The sequence below is a fragment of the Dermochelys coriacea genome, chromosome 1 (genome assembly GCF_009764565.3).
Source record: "Dermochelys coriacea isolate rDerCor1 chromosome 1, rDerCor1.pri.v4, whole genome shotgun sequence".
Taxonomy (NCBI): domain Eukaryota; kingdom Metazoa; phylum Chordata; order Testudines; family Dermochelyidae; genus Dermochelys; species Dermochelys coriacea.
In genome coordinates, this window is record NC_050068.2 from 203,604,318 (window position 1) to 203,625,062 (window position 20,745).

Sequence of the window (20,745 nt, forward strand, 5' to 3'; positions counted from 1 at the left end):
GCACTCTCGGATAGTTTCCGGAGGCCAATACCCTCTAATTGCGTTCACAGTACCCCAAATTCGATCTGGCAAGTCCAATTTCAGCGCTAATCCCCTTGTCGGGGTGGAGTAAGGAAATAGATTTTAAGAGCCCTTCAAGTCAAAAAAAGGGCTTCGTCATGTGGACGGGTGCAGGGTTAAATTGATTTAACGCTGCTAAATTTGACCTCAATTCCTAGTGTAGACCAGGGCTATGAGGCATATTTGCAGCATGGTCTGCCTCTGAAGCAACCTGTAGATACTCTCTTTTTAGGCCTAGGCCTGGCAGTCTTTCACCAGAATTTATTCATTGGGGATGGGGGAAGGTACTGAAATACATCTTGTCCCTAAGATATGTTATGATGTTTCTTTCTCTTTCTTCTCCTGTCCCATTTCTACTGAATGATGGTACTGTGTGCTGTCCTGATATCACTGACTTTTAGATGATGCCCAAAAGCAGAAGCTTAGTTGGATGGCAAAAGATTTCTAAATGGAAGAGAGTCTATTTATTGACTAAATTTTTCCCAGAAGGCCAAGTGATGCAAACTAGGGGGCAGGAATCCTATAGAGATACCTACAACTTAGTACGCGTTGGCTGGGTCCACAAGCACAGTTAGTGCGCGGCAGGCAATTGTGGGGGTAGCCATCTTGCCACAATCTAAATATTCATGTAGACAAGCTCCAAATCTAGGCTGGGTGCAACAGCTATAGAAGATACTGTGTGAGCATTCCCACTTACCAACTCTGCTACCAGCGACTCATAAGTTTCCAAAATGATGAACTCCCAGGCTGATACTTTGTAGACTTAGCCTCTTACCCAAGGGCAGATTTGATTTTATTTTTATATTTTAAAGCTTGTGCAAACAAGGTTTCAACTGTTTTAGATACTGGGACTGGAGGAACATTATTATTATTAGAAGAAATAACGCATGTCTTTTTGAACTGCACTTGTGCTGACATGGCTGGGGGTGAGAATTGAAAGGGAAATGGGCACTCAGATTTTATGCCGAGGAGGACCATATGTCTACCCAGCTAGATAGAAATAGGTTGCATAGAATAATGCCTTTGATCATGCTGAAGTAAATTGGGGTAGATTTGGCTGAGGCATCTGCCTTTGAAAATAACACTTAGTCCACACGGAGTGCAAGTGGCCAGTATTTTAGCACTGCACATGGGTTTTGAATGAGGAAGGGTTCCATAAAAGCCTTTATTTTAATGTATGCTCAGGGGCCAGGGAGGCCCTGAGCTGAAGCCCATTAAAGCCAGTGAAAAGACTGTAGGCTTCAGAACAGCCTCTTAATTAAGTCTCCAAAAGGGCCCTTTTCCCTCAGTGATTATGCACTATGTATATACATTTCTCCCTGTTACTGTTACCAATTTGTATTGTCGTCGTGACTACAGGCCTAATCGAGAACAGGGCCTCATTGTGCTAGGCACTGTACAAATGGATAGCGAGAGACAATGTCTGGTCTGAAGAGCTTGGAATCAAAACAGGGTGGGAGAGATGATGTGATCTGCCAACAGAGCTAGGAATAGAGCACAGGTTGTCTGAGTCCCTGGCCTGTGCTGATCCACTAGACCACCCGAACTCTTCCCCCACACCGAGTACTAGACAGTCAGAGACGATACAACATGTACATTTAAGGCTGTGGAAGAAAATATTCGATGACATTCTGTTGTATTAGTTGAACAATACAGTAACAACATAATTACACACTACATCACAATTGTAGGCATGGGCAACTTTAACCTGGGCATTTCCTGACTTGAGTGTTTACCTGTGCAGTCTTCATATAATTTCTTTTGGGGGTAAATATTCTCTCTTGTACATAATTTATTGGAGAAAGGATGATCTTAAGGTTAAAGTATAGGACTTCTGATGTCTATTTCTCAATCTGCCATAATAGTAATTGACTATAATAATAATAATAATATACTCTGGTAACACCCCAGATGCTGCACAAAACATAAGAAGAGCTTACAATCTTACTGAAGACAAGGAATGATGTCGCCTATAATAGGGGAGAAGAAGAGGGGAGGAGTAATAAAATTATGCCCAAGCTGCTTCCGTGAACTTGGTAAAGTCAAATTATCTTGTACCTCTTTCCCCACCCACAAAATATGGATACAGAATTATTTACCACCCCTCACTTTCTACTAATCTAGGGAGTGTGACAATTGCTCCTTAGTCCCAGGGACCCTGACTTCCAACAATGCATCCATTCCACTCACTTGGGAGCTCTATCGTTCATTCTTCATTGGATTTATGACTCGTATCCCAGAAGGCTATCGAACACTGCATCAAAGGTTTCCATGGGCCTTCAGCAGCATTTCCTCTCGCTCTTTCACCCCATTTGCAGCCCTGTTCCCAGCCATGCATTGGTCTATGGACCATAGCCTAGGCCAACAGTAGACAATGAGCAGCATCCAGCGATCAAAAGAGAGCAATAGGGTAGCAGATGATTTCCCATTGGTTATTTCACTGGATTCTCCTGGGTATTTTGCTCTGGCCCATGGGTGCTTTCTCCTCATCTGGCTGTATTCTTGGGTGTACTTGAGAGAGTTACCTGAATGACAATTTTGGCATAAGTACCCGAAAGTGTTGACAAGCTGGGGGGACTAGGAGGAGTGTGTATGTGGGTGGGGGAAAAGTGCACTACTCTAGGACACGGAAGACCTGTGTTCTGTTCCTGGCTCTGCTGGTGACCTTGGGAGAGTCACTTTAGCTCCCGGTGCCTCTTTTTTTTTTTTGTCAATTATTTGTCTCCACCCAGGGAAATTAAAGGTCAATCCACCAGTGGGTCATCACTAGCCCTAGGATAGGCTGGAACCTATGGGGGAAAAGGGAGCAATCCCTTTTAGCTAATCCCATGGCCTGATGATTCTTGTTGGTGATTGTGAGGAACGGCTTACGAGTGAGCTGGACCACCTAGGAGAGCCCAACAATTAATCAAGCTGTCCCATGGTGCAAAAGCACCACTCACTGGGGTCCTAGGCCATGGGACCACTTCTGCACTACCTTACACTCGCACTACCCCAGCCATGCTGCTCCCAAAGAATAGGAACAGACTGGAGCCCCATCTCAGTGGGGAGAGAATTAGACCCACTGCAAGAGGGAGCCTAGTGATGTGGGATAGAATGGGGAATGGATCAGAAGCACCAGTATGGTGACCCTGTGAGTGCATCACGTGCATTCCTCCTCTCCTCCCCGACTCACCACGTGCATCCCTCCTCTTCCCCCCCCCCGACTCACCACGTGCATCCCTCCTCTCCTCCTCCCCGCTTGTCTCCTCACTGTTACTCACTGCATCTCTCCTGAGTGATGCTAGTAGAAGCTGCATCTACATTATAAAAATGTCATTAAAAAATCCCACCCCTAACTGACATTGTTATACCAGCAAAAAAGTTTCCAGTGTAGACTAGATCTAACACTATTTCCTGCAGCACCTTGGGTCTCCTATCCAAATACTTCTATACCCAACCCTGCTTACCATATAAGACCTGATCAGATTGGAACTATCATCCACGCCAAGGTCATTCCAACTGAAGGTCAAGTACAATAGTCCCTCCAAGTGAGTGCACATGTGCTAGCACAGAGAAAACTGAACAATTTGCAAACACCTAGAAGATAATAAGGTGATAAGCAACAGTCAGCATAGATTTGTCAAGTACAAATTATGTCAAATCAACCTAATAGCTTTCTTCGACAGGGTAACAAGCCTTGTGGATGGGGAAGCGATAGATATGGTATATCTTGACTTTAGTGAGGCTTTTGATATGGTCTTGCATGCCCTTCTTATAAACAAACTAGGGAAATACAACCTAGATGGAGCTACTATAAGGTGGATGCCTAAATGGTTGGCAAACTGTTCCCAGAGAGTAATCATCAGTTGTTCACAGTGAAGCTGGAAAGACATATCGAGTGGGGACTCACAGGGATCAGTTCTGGGGCTGGTTCTGTTCAATATTTTCGTCAATAATTTAGATAATGGCATAGAGAGTATACTTCTAACATTTGCAGACCATACATAGCTGAGAGGGGTTGAAAGTGCTATGGAGGATAGGATTAAAATTCAAAATGACCTGGACAAACTGGAGAAATGGTCTGAAGTAAATAGAATGAAATTCAATAAGGAGAAATGCAAAGTACTCCACTTAGGAAGGAACAATCAGTTGCACACATACAAAATGGGAAATGATTGCCTAGGAAGGAGTACTGCAGAAAGGGATTTGAGGGTCATAGTGGACCACAAACTAAATATGAGACAACAGTGCAACACTGTTGCAAAGAAAGCAAACATTCTGGGATGTATTAGCAGGAGTGTTGTAAGCAAAACACGTGAAGTGCTGGTAATTCTTCCGCTCTACTCCGCACTGATTAGGCCTCAAACGGAGTATTATGTCCAGTTCTGGGCACCACATTTCAGAAAAGTCCAGAAAAGAGCAACAAAAATTAAAGGTCTAGAAAACATGACCTATGAGGGAAGACTGAAAAAACTGGGTTGGTTTAGTCTGGAGAAGAGAAGATTGAGGGGGAACATGATAACAGTTTTCACATACATAAAAGATGGTTACAAGGAGGAGGGAGAAAATTTGTGCTCCTTAACCTCCGAGGATAGGACAAGGAGCAACGGGCTTAAATTGCAGCAAGGGTGGTTTAAATTGGACATCAGGAAAAACTTCCTAACTGTCAGGTTGGCTGCACTGGAATAAATTGCCTAGGGAGGTTGTGGGATCTCCATCATTGGAGAATTTTTAAGAGCAGGTTAGACAAACATCTGTCAGGGATAGTCTAGTTAATACTTAGTCCTGCCATGAGTGCAGAGGACTAGAGTAGATGACCCCTTTCAGTCCTTTGATACTATGTATGAGCTCACTCATGCACCTAGTTTAAAGGGAACAGTGACACTTACTCTCTCTTCTGGCCTGGAGGGCAGGGACAGTTCTATGGGGAAACGAGGAGGGCTCCCTGAGTGCCAACTTCCAGGGGGAACCATACGGCTGCGCTTTTTTTTTTTTTGGCTCTGACATTAGGGGATGTGTGCACGCTGAAAGTACTTTCCAGACAGGGCCCTTCCACAGAAGGGAGGAGGGCTCCCTTGTGCTCCTGACCCCACCCCATGGTCTATGCTGCTCTTCTCAAACCGAAGGGAGGGGGTTCTTCCTTCCCCATGCTAGTGCCCTCAGTCTGGAAGTAGGCTCCTGTATTCCCTTTCCCACGGCCGGTGATGCTCCTGCTTCCACCTCAGGGGAAAGGCAGAGGACACCAGGGCTACACTTCCCCTGCTGCTGACTGCATCAGGTGCAGTCTCCACAGCTCCCCCTGACCCTGCTGCTACTCCACCAGTAAGGGAAGAGGCCTCCAGGGCTCCCATCCCTGCAGGGATGCTTAGTGGCTAGGGCACTGGACTGGGAAACCTGCATTCTACTCCCAGCTGTGCCACTGGCTTGCTGGGTGACCTTGGCCAAGCCATGCCACCTCTGTGCTTCAGTGTCCCCATTAGTACAATGGCCTGCTTTGTAAAGTGCTTTGAGACCTCCTGATGAACAGAGGTAGGTATTATTATTTGACTGCTGTCCTTTCATGGGTGGGATAGGTCAACTGTTCCTCCCAGTGAGGAGACACAACAAGCTTCACTGTTCTCCTTCCTACCCTCCTTCTCCTCTCTTTCTCTGCGTGGGGAACAAATGGCTGCCCAAGCTCAAGTTGAAGACTGTGCTCATAGCTGTTCAACTTGCATCTGGACACAGTCAATCACTGCACACCCAAAAGAAGAAATTAGACAGGACTTTGGTTGAATTACACTAAACTTTACTCATCTAACTTCTTTCTACACACTTAATGTCCTTAGAGTTTTAACAGGCTGCCAGACAAAGGACATGAACTCACTCCTGGAATAAATAAGCCAAACTGCTCTCTAAGGCCATGTGAATCAGGGTGCTGCAAACAGTGCAGCATCTGACTGAGGCCTGATTCTGTAAGGTTCCGTATAAGGGAATGTCCCTCCCTGGGGTGTAATAGAGTTGTTGTCTTCCCATCTGAATAAGATACCGAGTGCAAGAAGGCGAGGGTATTATCAGCAGCCCAGCATGGCATGGATTGTTTTATTGTGACAGCCCCAAACAATAGAAGCAAGCGATAAACATCTCCCTCATCCAGCAGTCAATGCTGAGGGATGCTGTGCTCCATTCTCTTAGGGAGAGAGAAAGAAAAATCTCAGGGAGAGTTTTTATAGAGAATGAGTATTTTATGGGAGTAGACAATGAGATCTTTAAACGTGTGCATGGAGGGAGGAAGAGCAATTTTCTTTTATATATATATATATAACGCCAAAAACATTTTCCCCTGCCGAAGATCCAGAAGGCAGCATAGGAACAAAATTGGATCCGTTATGCACATGGACAACATAAAATTGAGTTACCAGCAGCAATTGGACCAGGAGGGCTCAGTTGTTAAGGGCCTGTACAGAGGAAAGGCTATTACAAGTGACTATGGTATGCAAAGGCACCTAATTAATTCAAGAGAATTGTTGTTAGTTATTTTATTTATATAGCACCATAGGGGAATGCAGCTCTTTATAGACAGTTAGGGGCCATAAAAGATTGGGAAAAAAGAATACGAAGAATGCAAGAAACTGGCAATCTCTTGCAGCGTGAGCCCTGACTAAAAGCTTTTACCAGTCCACGATTTTATTGTTTAAAACAAAAGCAAACAATGGAATGTGGGGTTTTTTTGGCTCATATTACCTCTTAGAGGGATGGAGAGTCAGTATAATAGTCTGGGAGCATAGTGTAGGAAAAATCTTCCTATCACTAACTTGCCCAGGGAATGAGATAAGAGGGGGTCATTTGATTCGTTAAAAAATAAAAATAAAATCCCACAACTACAGAATCATAATTTCAATGTTGTCATATTCTTCAGTGTGGCAGGAGGACTTGTTGCCCTACCAGATCCCCGGTTGGTGAAAATTTTGGTAATACATTGTAGTATTGGGTATCATTGAAAAGCCCTCTCTCCCATGAGCAAAATGGTTCCAAATATGACAAACCTAGAATGATTATGTAGATATGTATTTGAGAAAAATCAATTTTAAAATTATACTTCAACACAGGGATTCATTGCTTACATAAGAGAGACAAAGTTAGCCTGGACACGTGGGACTGAAAACGAGTATTCAACACAGTCATCATCAGTGTTGTCTGCATCTAGGGCACCACTGCTGGAATGCTGTCACACTGATCTTCATCCGTGCCACACTCACATGTCTCCGTGCAAGGCAGGCTGCCTGCCAAATGTTTGTAGGGTGCAAAGAACCTGGTCTTCGCACATGAGCATTTGATTAGCTGAAGGATTGATTCGGGAGCACATGGTATTTCACACAACTGGTATGATTGGTGCATCCTCCAAGCCCCAGGCATGCCCAAGACGGGAGGATAGTTTTGGATGCATGTAATCATCCTGGAGCCATTCCATGGCTTGATAATTCATCCTCTTGATAGCAGGCATAACTGCACCCCTTGTCAGCAGCAATTATTCTCTATTTGTCTGCTTCTCGGAAAACAGTCACCAACGCAGCTCTGCAAGTGTCATAATATTAATCTTCAAAATGGTAAACTCAGCACATGAACACTTCCAATGCATTTATGACCGCATCAGTGATTGTCTCAGCCAGTCTGAGCACCCTCAAAGCAGGAAGATGGTATGATTGGCAGGATGCACACACAGATCATTTGCTTTGGCACCTCGTGTAGTGCCAAGTTAAAGGCTGACCATGTTGAAATGTACTCTTTCTCCTGAGAAGATGTGGTCCAATATGTCCTGGGGGTGCAGATCATGTGAGTATATGTGTGATGGGGTATACAAACCCCGCACCGACCAACAAGGAGTTAAGGAACATCTCTAGGTATCTTTGCCATCAGCTGCATCTTCAATGAAGTCTAAGTTATCAGCAGCACAAGATGCAAACCTACCCTTGACGTGCCCTGAAGGAACACAGCATGGAACCGTATGAAGAGCCTCCTTTGATATTGCAGTCTCCAGGTGGAACGCTTTGTTGTAGACATAAGAACGGCCATACTGTTCATCTAGCCCTGTATCCTGTCTTTCAACAGTGATCAATGCCAGGTGCCCCAGAGGGAATGAACAGAACAGGTAATCATCAAGTCATAGTCGATGGAGGAGACGATGCTGTCCACAAGTTGCATGAGGAATTTGCTACTGGTTTTTGAATGAATTGTTAAACTAACAGCCACTTATAGTTGTAGATTAAGCATATGCCACATGGTGGTTGTGTATGTGTTGGAGACCTGCCTTTCGTTCAAGCACCTGTACGTGAGGCTTTGCGATAAAATGACAGCCTTGTGCACCACTTGCTTATTGTCATACTTGCTGGTGCAGAAGTCACTGTGACCACTGATGCACCACTTAAAGTAGAAGTACAGGTCATGTGGCATTATTTCTTCAGGTTTGGCACCAGCTACGGATACCTGAAACTTCCATGTACTGCAGGACAAAATGCTTTTCTGTAAAAATGTAGCAGCTGCAAACAGAGTCTTCATATTAGGGCTGATGTCAACAGTTTCTTCCATTTTTAATAGTGCCATATCTTTTGCAGCTTTTAGGGACATGCACTGGGATTCATTTCTTCAGAGAGGATTGCTAAAAATTATGTCCATATCCCACAGTTCATCTTCAATGAGTGCTTTCTGCTTAGCATTTATTCCTCTTCACTCCTGCTCAAAAGCACATATTTCTCTGTACTTAGCCTCTGCACTGGCCATCACCACCACTTTCCCATCCATTTGAGCATCTGCAAGGCAATTTATGAACTCCAGCTGAGTCACACTGTTTGCAGCAGTAAAATGGGAATTTTTTCTGTTGCTCGTACCTTTGGACATAACACATTACGTACATTTGTGGGGTAGCACTTGATGTGACATGCAATGTCATATGCATGAGTGTCTTAAGCCAATGCACCCACTTACTTTCCATGCAACGTTCTCTCCAAGAGTGACTGCTTCATACAGTTTCTCACCTGGTGTCACATTTTGAAACAGTGCTTAATGGATACCTTTGGTCTCCTGGCTTACCACAGAAGAAGGTGTTCGTCTTGAAACACATGCCACAGGACCTGGCATGAAGCAAGTCTCACCCAAAGCAGGCATTTGTCTCAGCATTTTCAAGTTTTCCTTGTGCTTGATGTATTTTCTATCCAACCTTGCCAAATTCAGTTTATAGGTACACTTCTTACAGCGTGTAAGGTGTCACTGAGCATTGTGTTTAACCAGGTTCTCCGCGGTAGAATGGTCCAAAGATTCAGCTATTAGTTGGTACTCTTTCTCCCTACTGACGCCTAAAAATGATCAAAACTTAAGTAAAAACAAGGATTTTGTGATGAATTGCTTTGGGATTGTAATTAAATTAGGTTATGTAATGCATGTTATTGTAAGTGGGGGAATGGTCCCAGTATTATGCGGAACTTTCCTAGCTTATACACTACTCCAGTGAAGTGGGTTAGTGAAGGATCCGAGTCCTCGCTCCCACTTCCTTTACCCAGAGATCTGCCCGACCTCAAGGGCTCTCCTTCCACTCTCCTGTGTGGCAGAGTCCGCAACGAGGCTGGGCCCAGGATTCCTGGGGGGCTCGACCCCCAACCCTGCTATGGTCACTTAGGACAGGGGCTAGGGTGTCCCCACTCCGGGGTGCTCTCTCTGCACTGGACAATTCCCTGACCCACTGATCATTACATACAGTTCAAAGCAAATACAATTTATTAAATAGCAACCAATTTAAAAAAGTAAGGAAAAAATAGGAAAGGTTAAAAGGAAAACCTGTCACCCCACTCTGTGGCACGGGGACATCACAACCAGTGTCTCTGGAATGTAATGGAAGTTCAGTCTGTTCCTCACACATCCCAGGCCCCTTCTCAGGTCCTGGGTTTGCTGCAGGTTGGACACTTGCTCTGGCAGTAGCCACACACCCTCAGGCTCTAGGTGGCAGGACTCTTCTTCCCAGTGTCACCCCCGCCCCATCGGGGTTACGATTCCCCTTCAAGTCTGGCCTGCAGGGAGTCTTACCTGGGGGCGTCTCCCTGCACTGGGCCCACTGCCCTGGGTCCTCCTCACTCTCCCCAGCTACTCACTATACCCGGATCTGGACTGCTCCAGCCCCAGCTCCAGCTCCACTCTGCCTCAGCATGGCTGCTACTGCTGCTCTGCCTCCAGCTCCCTGGGCTGCTTCTCTGGCTGCTCTGGTTGCTGCAGCTCTGCTCCCAGGACAGGTCTGCTCTGTGGGCTGCTTCTGTGACTCTGCTCCCAGCACTGACCTGCTTCCTGGGCTGCTTTTCTGGCACCTCTGGATCTGGTTGCTGCAGCTCTGCTCCCAGGGCAAGTCTGCTCTCTCTGGGCTGTGCCTCTGCAGCTCTGCTCCCAGGACAGGGTCTGCTCTCTCTGGGCTGCTTTTCTGGTCCCTCTGGATCTGGCACAGCTCTGCTCCCCAGCTCACCTTGGGCCCCTGCTTTCTCCTTAGCTCGACCCCACTCTGTCTGACCCAGGCAATTCCAGCTCACATGGAGGATGGGACCCCCTGGCCTCCTGACTCCCTGATTATCCTACTTGCCCTGTCAATCAGGGTGACCTGGAGCACTGGCCTCTCCCCATTGCCCCTAGGGACTGTCAGTCTCAGGGTCCTGATTTCCCATCAACTCTTCCCCTTTCTTTTGGTACTGGGAGTTAGCCAACCAAAAAACACTCCTACTGAGTTTTAGTAAGGGAACAATAGTCCCCCTACATTCTGTAACTATGTGAACACCATTTGCAATAATAGATTGCAATAATTTCTGGCTGGATGCGGATATCTTAAACCAGTACATCATTACAACTGTTTAGGCATAATAAACAAAAGCTGATAATAAATACCACTGAACCACTACTTTTTAAATGATGAATGCAAATCAGCTTAAAGCACTCCTTCCATTCATAGTCATCTGTAACATTAAAAAAAAAAATCAGGTATATTCTGAGTATTAACTGATAACATGGCACTGACAGTCAAGGGCCACAACTGACCTTTAAGGACTGCATGTTTGACACAGCTGGGTTAAAGTATAATTTTAAAAAGTTGATTTTTAAACATTTTATCAAATATATATCTGCATAACTATCCTAGGGTTGTAATGTTTGGAACCACTGTGTTTGTGGGAGAAAGGGGTTTTGAAGGATACCCAACTTGACCTATTTCTGATGACATCATATCAAAATTTCCACCAATCAGAGAAGCTGGAGCTGGGAGCCAGGTCAGCAAGTGAGTCCCCCAGCCATACTGTACAGGGTAATACCACTGAAATTACGAGTCTTGATTTTTACAAGTCAAATGACACCTTCCTTATCTTCCAATCACTAACTTGCCCATGGAATTACACATGCTTCCAGAATATAAAGGTGATTATTGGGCCACTTCCAACTATGCAAATTCAAACCAATCTGAAAAATAACCAGCAAACATGTATTTAAAAGGATCAAAACAAATGAATATAGAGGCGCAGCAAGATAAGCTTAGGCTATACTGTAACCACAGATGATTTCTTTTATACCTTAATGCCTTGGCAAACATTTGAGATAGACTGGGACATGGATAAGAAGCAGCTCAAGCTAAATAAAACCGGGGTGATGCTGGTAGTCCGAGGAAGGCAAATAAGGGTGCATACCTGTCATTCGTGACTTGTGTTCTCAATCTAGGGGTAACTGCTGGATCCTCAGCTGCTGGTAGATAGTTGTGTTGCAACTATGACCAGGAATGCATTTTTCCATCTACATCAGATCAGGAGAGTCACCCATCATGTGCCAACAATGCCTCTGCCATGTACATTGGCCAAACCGTACAGTCTCTATGTAAAAGAATAAATGGACACAAATAAGATGTCAAGAATTATAACATTCAAAAACCAGTCGGAGAACACTTCAATCTCTCTGGTCACTCGATTACAGACCTAAAAGAGTCACAATATTACAACAACCAAAAAAACTTCAAAAACAGACTCCAACGAGAGACTGCTGAATTGGAATTAATTTGCAAACTGGACACCATTAAATTAGGCTTGAATAAAGACTGGGAGTGGATGTGTCATTATACAAAGTAAAAGTATTTCCCCATGTTTATTTCCCTACCTACTGTTCCTCACACGTTCTTGTCAACTGCTGGAAATGACCCACTTTGATTATCACTACAAAAGGTTTTTTCTCTCTCCTGCTGGTAATAGCTCACCTGACCTGATCACTCTCCTTAGAGTGTGTAGGGTAACACCTATTGTTCCATGTTCTCTGTGTATATAAAATCTCCCCACTGTATTTTCCAATGCATGCATCCAATGAAGTGAGCTGTAGCTCACGAAAGCTTATGCCCAAATAAATTTGTTAGTCTCTAAGGTGCCACAAGTACTCCTTTTCTTTTTGCGGATACAGACTAACACAGCTGCTACTCTGAAACTTATCCTATTGTGATCCATGCTTTTGTCACTTCAAGACCAGAGTGATGCAGTGCATGTTCTGCATGGGGCTGTAACTTAAATCAATCCAGACATTTAAAATGGTGCAGAATATGGCAGCCCTTTTATGAAACAAGGGCATGATACCAGAGCTCTGTGCACTGTGCTGGCTTTGGATGGAGTTTAAGGTCTTAGTGGTGACCTATAAAATAGAGCTAGTTGAAATTTTTCAAACTTGTTCTTAAATCCAAAAATGGCCTTTTTTAAATATGAAAAATAGTTAACGCATGTTGACCTTTTAAAAAAAAAGGTGGGGCTTTTGCAAGATTTTTCCATTACATTTTTAGTCAAAAACCATCAGAATGGTTCCTGACTATTTTAGTCTACCAAAATAAATAGTTTACTGAAAAAAACCTTACCAGAAACCTGCTTTTTGCTACACAACGCCCCCCCCCCATCAATTTGATAACATTTTAAATAAAAAAAAGTTGACTAAAAATTCTCTTTAAAAATTGATAAAATGACAAATGGGTCCATTTCAACCCTCTAGAATGGGTTCAAACTGAAATTTCAGAATTTTGCCCACATTCCTTTCCCATTTTGACCAGCTGTAGTATAAATCCTAATACAGCTTGGGCACTGCCTATTTGAGGGGCCGCTCTGTCTCTTAGCGCCATTCTGCTATAGTTGCTATCAGCAGAGGCGCTTGACCTCACGTGATGGGACTAATATTAGAATGTTTTCTGTGAGACGCTGGAGCATCCTTTGATCCAAAAATAGATCAAAATAGGTGCTGTTGACCTTCAGAATGTAGATAGACAGATATTTACTGTAGACTGGTCTAAACACAGATTTTATACGAGTATAACTATGTCAGAGTGGGGTGTGATTTCTTACCAAGGTAGGTGCTTTATGCAAGGATAACTTATTCCCACTCCTATCCAGGAATAGCTAAACCAGTATAAATCATCTATCTATACAAGAAGATTCTGGGAATGTCTGTCTGTGTGTCACTCTGAAACCTAGAATGTCTGTTGAGTCAATGTGAAGTGATGGAAACAGCTGCAAGCATGATTGAGACCTTTTGGTTTGGATTACCACCAGGTTCAATCACTGAGATTCATGATCTGTCACCATCTAATTTTTAAGTTTTCAGCCATTTTGATTTTACAAATTGCACCCATGTGACAGCATGAGATTTCAACTATGAGTACTGCTAGAATCGCATCCGGACTATGAGGGGGCACTGATTTAACTATATCAGTACAGCTAAAGCAGTGCAACTTGTGTGTAGACAAAGCCTCAGGCTTTTGGTAAGGGCGATGTGGACTGAAGTTTGCATAGCAGATGGGGAGTTTTGCAGGAGTTCTGTTGAGAAGCTATTGGTAAAGTTAAACTGCTAGTTTTAGTTGATTTTGGTAATTTATGTTGAATATGCTTAGAATGCTGGCTAGGCATCTTTGTATTAAATCAACATCATAATATCAGCTACTACAACCACTCTTGAGCTATCTTAATCCAGCCTTAACCTAAAAAGTGCAAGATGTCACCCTTCAGTAGCTCACATAGTGAAACACTCAGCTTCAACAGCCTTTCATTCCCTAGGAAGGACAAATCAGCCCCTTTAGGCTAGGTACTCAGCCCTTCAGTCCACTCACTAGAGCAGCCTGGGATTTTAGCTTTTCCAAAGTGCAGGGTAGTACCCTTTGCTGAGAATGGAAGCAAAGTTGTTCTTTCTCCCTAAAAGAGCTTCTAGAATTTCCATTCCACGTTTTCTCGGTAACTATTTGCCATCAGCATAATGTTCCATGGCCATTCAACTCCACAGTGGTTATAAAAATCCCATAATAAAAAAGCCCTTTAAACTTTCTGTATCATTAAGAAAACAGATATCTGATCCTTCAACTCACCAATATACAAATGATAAAATTGTTCATTATAAATAATTAGTCCAATTCTACTGTATGTAGCAAGGAGTCTAAGTCTAACCTAGATCCAAACACCCCTGACATTCCAGGAAGGTGAGGTCTGTTATATATGTAATATTAATGTTGCCTGTGGGACTCCTGCTGTACCTTGTCCTGAGTACTCTAATCTTTTACATAGGAATTAGTGGATTGGCTTTGGAATAAATAGAGTGCATCTTGCACCAGTTTTGGTCTGGTCTTTGTTATAGTTCTCTCTCCAACCTTTGTGCTCAGGCATTGTTAGAGACCTGCACCGCCTAAAAATGGATTAAAAAAAAAAAAACAAAACAAAAAAACACTGGACGGAAGCATCAGCGTCTTGGACACAAATAGTGAGCGCTTTTTTCTTTTGCTTGCTCTCAATGGATTTCTTCTCAGTGACTGCAATCATGGCAACAATTGGCCATGACACAAAATATAATGAAAAGAAAGTGGACAAATTATATCTATAGAACCAACTATTTTTACAGCATATTCTATTCCTAGCAAAGAACATACACCTGCATTGACTAGGGTTAGGACAATATTATGGACCAAGTCTCTCCTAAGCCACTCATTATAGTAGGGAAGTTTTGATTTCATAATTGTGATCAAATCCCCACAGAGAATGGTTCTCAAATCAGGGGTCCATGGCCCCCTGGGGGGGCCATGAGCAGGCTTCAGGTGGGCTACCAAGCAGGGCCAGCATTAGACTCACTGGGGTCCAGGGCAGAAATCAGAAGCACCACCATGTGGGGTTGATGCTCGGGGCCCTGAGCCCTGCCATCTGGGGCTGAAGCTGAAGCCTGAGCAATGTAGCTTTACAGGGGCCCCTGTGGTGTCAATTGCCCTGCTTGCTACCCTCTACTGCTGGCCCCGGCTATTATATGCAGAAAACCAGTTGTGGCACAGGTGAGCCATGGAGTTTTTATAGCGTATTGGGGAGGGCCTCAAAGAAAAAGGTTGAGAATCTCTGTGCACAGAGGCTGTTGGTCAATATGTAGCTGTAATGAAGAAGCTCAGAGTTTTGAGAACTTGGAGCACATTTAAATGACTCATTAAAAGGACCATCTCAGGGATAGGTTATGCAGTGACAGCAGCCAAAAGAAACTGTTGTCTAAGAAGGCCCTAACCGGTCATAAAACAGTGCTATCGCTGCATCAACAGAAGCTAGACATGTCAAGGAGCTGAGTAGGGGTGTGTAACCAATGGATAGTGTGTAACCATGTATGAAGTGTGGTAAAAAAAAAATCAATCCCCCATGAGATGGAATGCGAGTTCTGTTTGGAGAGCTTATGGAAATGTAAAGGTCACATCCATAGCACGTGTGCAGAATGACACCAGAAGAGAAGAGGCAAGATAAGTACTAAAGAGGGTCAGGAATACCAAAAGAATCTCTGTGCAACAGATCATCTGTGCAACAGGCCAGACAATGAATTGCACTCTGAGTCCCCAGGGCTTGAGTCCCCACCGTGTTACTCTAGTTTTATACTGGGGAGGCTCCATTGATTCCAGTGGAAATGCACTGGTGTAAAACTGGAGTAATGTAGTCAACAATTAGGTCCCCAGTGTTTGGAATATGTGTCAAAGCTGAAAAATAAAAGACAATCCAGCCAGTCTGGGTTACAATGAAAAGTCAAGGAGTTCTTATAGTATTATTGATATGAAGTGAGCTGTAGCTCACGAAAGCTTATGCTCTAATAAATTTGTTAGTCTCTAAGGTGCCACGGGTACTCCTTTTCTTTTTGCGAATACAGACTAACACGGCTGCTACTCTGAAAAAAGATCTGAGGTATCATTCATTCCACAATAGGTGTTTATTCAGTACTTCCAGGACAAAATACAAATTGACTGATTCTAGCCCTCTGATAATGACATCCTGGAGAAGACCTCATACTCTGGAGTGTTTCCATATTGAGAGTGGTACATAAAGTGTACATGAGAACTGGATTTGTATGCTGTGGAAAATGGATGACCTCCCTTACTTGGTCCTGAGTGTCTGCATTATATCCAGTTAGACTCGTATGAAATCCATGGGTACCATAGGCCAAATTTTTTTTACAAGAGCTCAGCACCCACTTAGGCATCAAAACTAATGGACACATATTATGAACCTGTGATCTGTTTTCAAAAATCTGACCATGAATATCACAGTGGGAGTGGAGCACTTTGAAAATGCTTCTGCAGATATAAAAAAAGTTCAAAAAAGCCTATTCACACCTGCAGATGTTCTTGTTCTTCTCAAATGAAAGCTACCAGACTAACTTACGATGCAAGTGCATATGGCATTGGGGCGGTTATCAGCCTTTCGATGAAAGATAGAAGTGAGAGGTCCCTTAATGTCTGAATTAAGGACACTTCCACATATGCCCATATGGTCTCAGAAGCATTGGAGCTGGTGTGGGATTATATGACACTCATCCTGGAGTGGTGCTGATGAAAGCAAATGCTAGAAGCCATTAAGGACCATCAGCTGTACAATTGACCCATTGAGAGAAGACAGATGCCTTGGGACTCAGCAAGGTATGCAGGGACTTGCCTACAGACAGAACTCTGAGGTTTTTCCATACCATGTGATGGACAGCTTGTCCTTGGGACAAAGAAAGAGACCAAAGGGCAAGAGAATATAAAAAGCTGCTGCAGCTCCTCCATCTGGTCTTCAATCCTGCTTCATACCTCTGGAGGAACTTTGCTACACTAAAGCTTTGAACAAAGGACTGAATGACCCATCCCAGCTTGTGGATGTACGCCAGACTTGATTTGAACCAGCAGTTTATTCTATCACTGCTGCAAGCCTGAACCAAGAATTTTGCCATTACTATATGTAATTGATTCCATTTAACCAATTCTAACTCTCATCTATATCTTTTCCCTTTTATGACTAAACCTTTAGATTCTAAAGGATTGGCAACAGCATGATTTGTGGGTAAGATCTGATTTGTATATTGACCTGGGTCTGGGGCTTAGTACTTTGGGATCGAGAGAACCTCTCTTTTACTGGGGTATTGGTTTTCATAACCATTTATCCCCATAACAAGTGGCACTGATGGCGATACTGGGAAACTGGAGTGTCTAAGGGAATTGCTTGTGTGATTTGTGGTTAGCCAGTGGGGTAAAACCAAAATCCTCTGTCTGGTTTGGTTTGCCTTGGTATGCAAAGGAACCCCAGCCTTGGGCTGTATCTGCCCTGCTTTCAGCAGTTTGTCCTGAAATGGCACTCTCAGTTGGGTCCCACAAGAACCAGTATCATTACAGCATCATTCAGTACACAGTCAGCCAGCCATCTCAGGTATTTTCAACCATGGCTTGCATTGGTTAATTGCAATATCTGGGATAACAGAGTACAGCCACCTGTACTTGTGTCTCCCAACATGGAGAGGAAGCCATTACTCCACCAGTGCAACCAACACTTCTAACCCACAGTGTAGCACTGGAAACTAGCCCAAACACCCCTGTTCTCAGCAACATTGTTGAGGACTATCAGAGGCCCAGAATGCACTGGCACAATACAAGGCCTAGTCTATAATAGAGTTTTGTCAACAAACATCAGGTTTTGTCGACAAAACAGTGGAGGTGTACACATTACAATGCTCCTTCTGCCAACAAAACTCTCCTGCTTTGCCGACAAAATAAAACCACCTTGACCAGAAGCGTAGAGCTTTTTGCAGCAAAGTTACTTCGACAAAGTGTTAGTGTAGATACCGCACTTGGTCATGTCACTGTACTTGGCCTCCAGGAGGTGTCCCGCAATGCCCATCCTGACCACTCCAGTCAGCAATTCGAACACCGCTGCCCAGGTACACAGGCATCCACCCCTCCCACTTTGAAGGCTCAGGAATTTTTCAAATTCCATTTCCTGTTTGCTCAGCATGGACAGCTCACATTGCCTCTTCCCAGCTGACCATGGTGGCTCCATGCAGTAAATGTGCTCTTGCTTGGAGCACACTTGAGTTGTTGGACCTGTTGGCACTGTGGGGAAGAGGAGGCTGTGCAATCCCAGCTCCGCTCCAGCCATAGGAACTTCGATACCTATGGTCAGATTTCTTATGGGTTGTTGGATAAGGGCTATGAACAGGATATGCTGTAAGGCACAGCGAAGATCAAGGAGCTGAGGCAGGCATACCAGAAGGCAAGGGAGGCTAATCGCTTATATAAGGAGCTGGATGCCATCCTTGGCTGCGACCCCACCTCCACTGCCAAGAGCCCCATGGATAGTTTGGCAAAGCTGGAGGTGGACAGTGGACTCAACCCCAAGGATGAAGTCATGGATGAGGAGGTCAACTTAGAGAATGATTTGGAGCACACGGCAGGCTTGTCTGGTGGCTCAGCAAGCCAGGACCTCTTTTCCACTCCTGAGGGGGCTATCCAGTCCCAGCAGTCTGTCTCTGGCATGCATGATGCAGGAGAGGAAAGCACTGGTATGTGATCCTTTTGAGTTGACGCTGCTTCGATATATGAGGTAGAGCTGTCCTTTGCTCTGTATATTCTAGAAGTGGGCGAAGGGATAGAAATGTACATAACTAGCTGTATTTGAGTGTGCTCCACATCCCCTTGGGGAGCGAAGCAATGCGGCAGAACAGTGTGTTAATGCACACCATGATTTCACAGGACTCCTCCAGAGAGATTTCTAGGACACTTTCCTGGAGGCACTTGCCAATCCTATGCCGAAGGTTCCTGAGCAGAGCTACTTTGTTCCTTCTCCCATTGTAGGAAGCTTTCCCGTGCCACTCTGCAACCACTTGTGCAGGGACCAAAGTGGCACACAGGCAAGCGGCAAGCAGCATAGAGACCGGGTCTGAAGCCTCACATGGGCAGGCGATGCACTCTTGCTTACCCTTAGGAGTGAGACAGCAACTTCAATGTCTGCCACCTATGGAAAATGGTGGCAGAATTTAGAGTATTGTCCCTAGTTACCTGCAGTGATCCCCTTTAAAAAAAAAACCAAACACACATACCCCAGCTCTACTCTTTGTCCTGTCTTGAGTGCCCCCCACCCCCCCAGCCAATCTCACCACGTTTAGTGTATTTGCCAAGATGTGCACTTGCAAAGGGAGTCAGAACGTGATTAGTATGTAAAAAGAGGTGTCTTTTACTATAATGCTTCAATGTTGTATGTGAACTAATAATCATGTCTCTGTATATTGTTTCTTGTGCTTCTGCAGATGTGACCTTCAGGGGAATCCCCTACACACTGGTGCAGTGTCTCCACTAGATAAGGAAGCAACCAAGAAGGAGCAAGGAAGACCTGTTGCAAAAGGTGCTCCAATCCTCAGAGGCTGAAAAAATAAATAAATAAAAAAGAATACGGAGTGGAGAGAGACCCTAAAAGGAAAAATTTTAAATAGACAGGCAGGACAGAAAGGAAAGTGAGGAGCGCATTGTAAAGGGCCAAGAGTGGATGGTAAAACTGATGGAGGAGCAAACAGTGATGTTGAAGTCCCTAATCATGCTCCAGGCAGAACACATGCATGCTTCCCCTCCCTGCCCCCACACTAGCCATTACACAACTGCTTTCCATGCCCTCCCCAAACTCCTCCCACACATTCCTTAAAACTTCCCAGAACCCTGTTCACTTCAACCCTTTGGACAGCTTCCAAAATTATAGCTGGATTTACGCACTGCTATGAGAGCCTACACTACCCTACATTCTTATCCTGCTTTCCACCAAGCCATTTGTCTGTGTTGTTAATTGGTATTTAAATAAAAACAAACTCTGAAAGAAAACCAATCTTTGTCTCCTACACATGGTGGTTGCTGCTGGTAGTAATACATAGCAGCACTTTGATCATTTGCTGACTACAGTGTTCCCTAATAGGGAATCACCACAATTTTCATGCAAAGTAGCAAGTTAACAAAGCATGGCAGAGTGCTATATAGAAAGACACATTACTGGTGCTCATTGTCAAAATGTTGTCTCAAAGCCTCCCTGATTCAAATAGCCCTTTGTTGTGCCCCTCTAATAGCCCTGGTATCTGGCTGTTCAAATTCAGCTGCCAGGCAATGCCCCCAGGGTAGAGCGCGGAAGGGAAACTTTTAACCCTTAACCTCAAATATTATGGAGTGTGCAGTAAACTGCTATGACCATGGAAATATTTAGGTCTAACCTGCCATAAAGGCAGCGCCAGCACACTTTTAATCTGCCAAAGGTACATTCTACGGTCATTCAGCACCTGCTCAGCCTATTGTTGTTTCCCATGCAAGGCTTCATGAGCCATGGTAGTAAGGAGTACACTGGGTCTTCCAGGATCACTACTGGCATTTCAACATCCCCCACTGTAATCTTCTGATCTGGAAAGAAA

General features: G+C 44.2%; 1 long non-coding RNA gene across 2 annotated transcripts; it reads right to left on the reverse strand.

The window, feature by feature from the left end:
- Positions 1-1,923: 1,923 nt before the first annotated feature.
- LOC119843573 lies at positions 1,924-11,898 on the reverse strand. 2 transcript variants are annotated; one of them, XR_005289001.2, is made up of 3 exons: positions 11,724-11,898; positions 3,510-3,639; positions 1,924-2,585 (listed from the first exon to the last, which is right to left on the reverse strand). It is a non-coding gene; the product is annotated as an uncharacterized LOC119843573 (long non-coding RNA). The 2 variants fall into 2 exon arrangements; XR_005289000.1 differs by lacking the exon at positions 1,924-2,585 and adding an exon at positions 3,274-3,359.
- Positions 11,899-20,745: the final 8,847 nt, after the last annotated feature.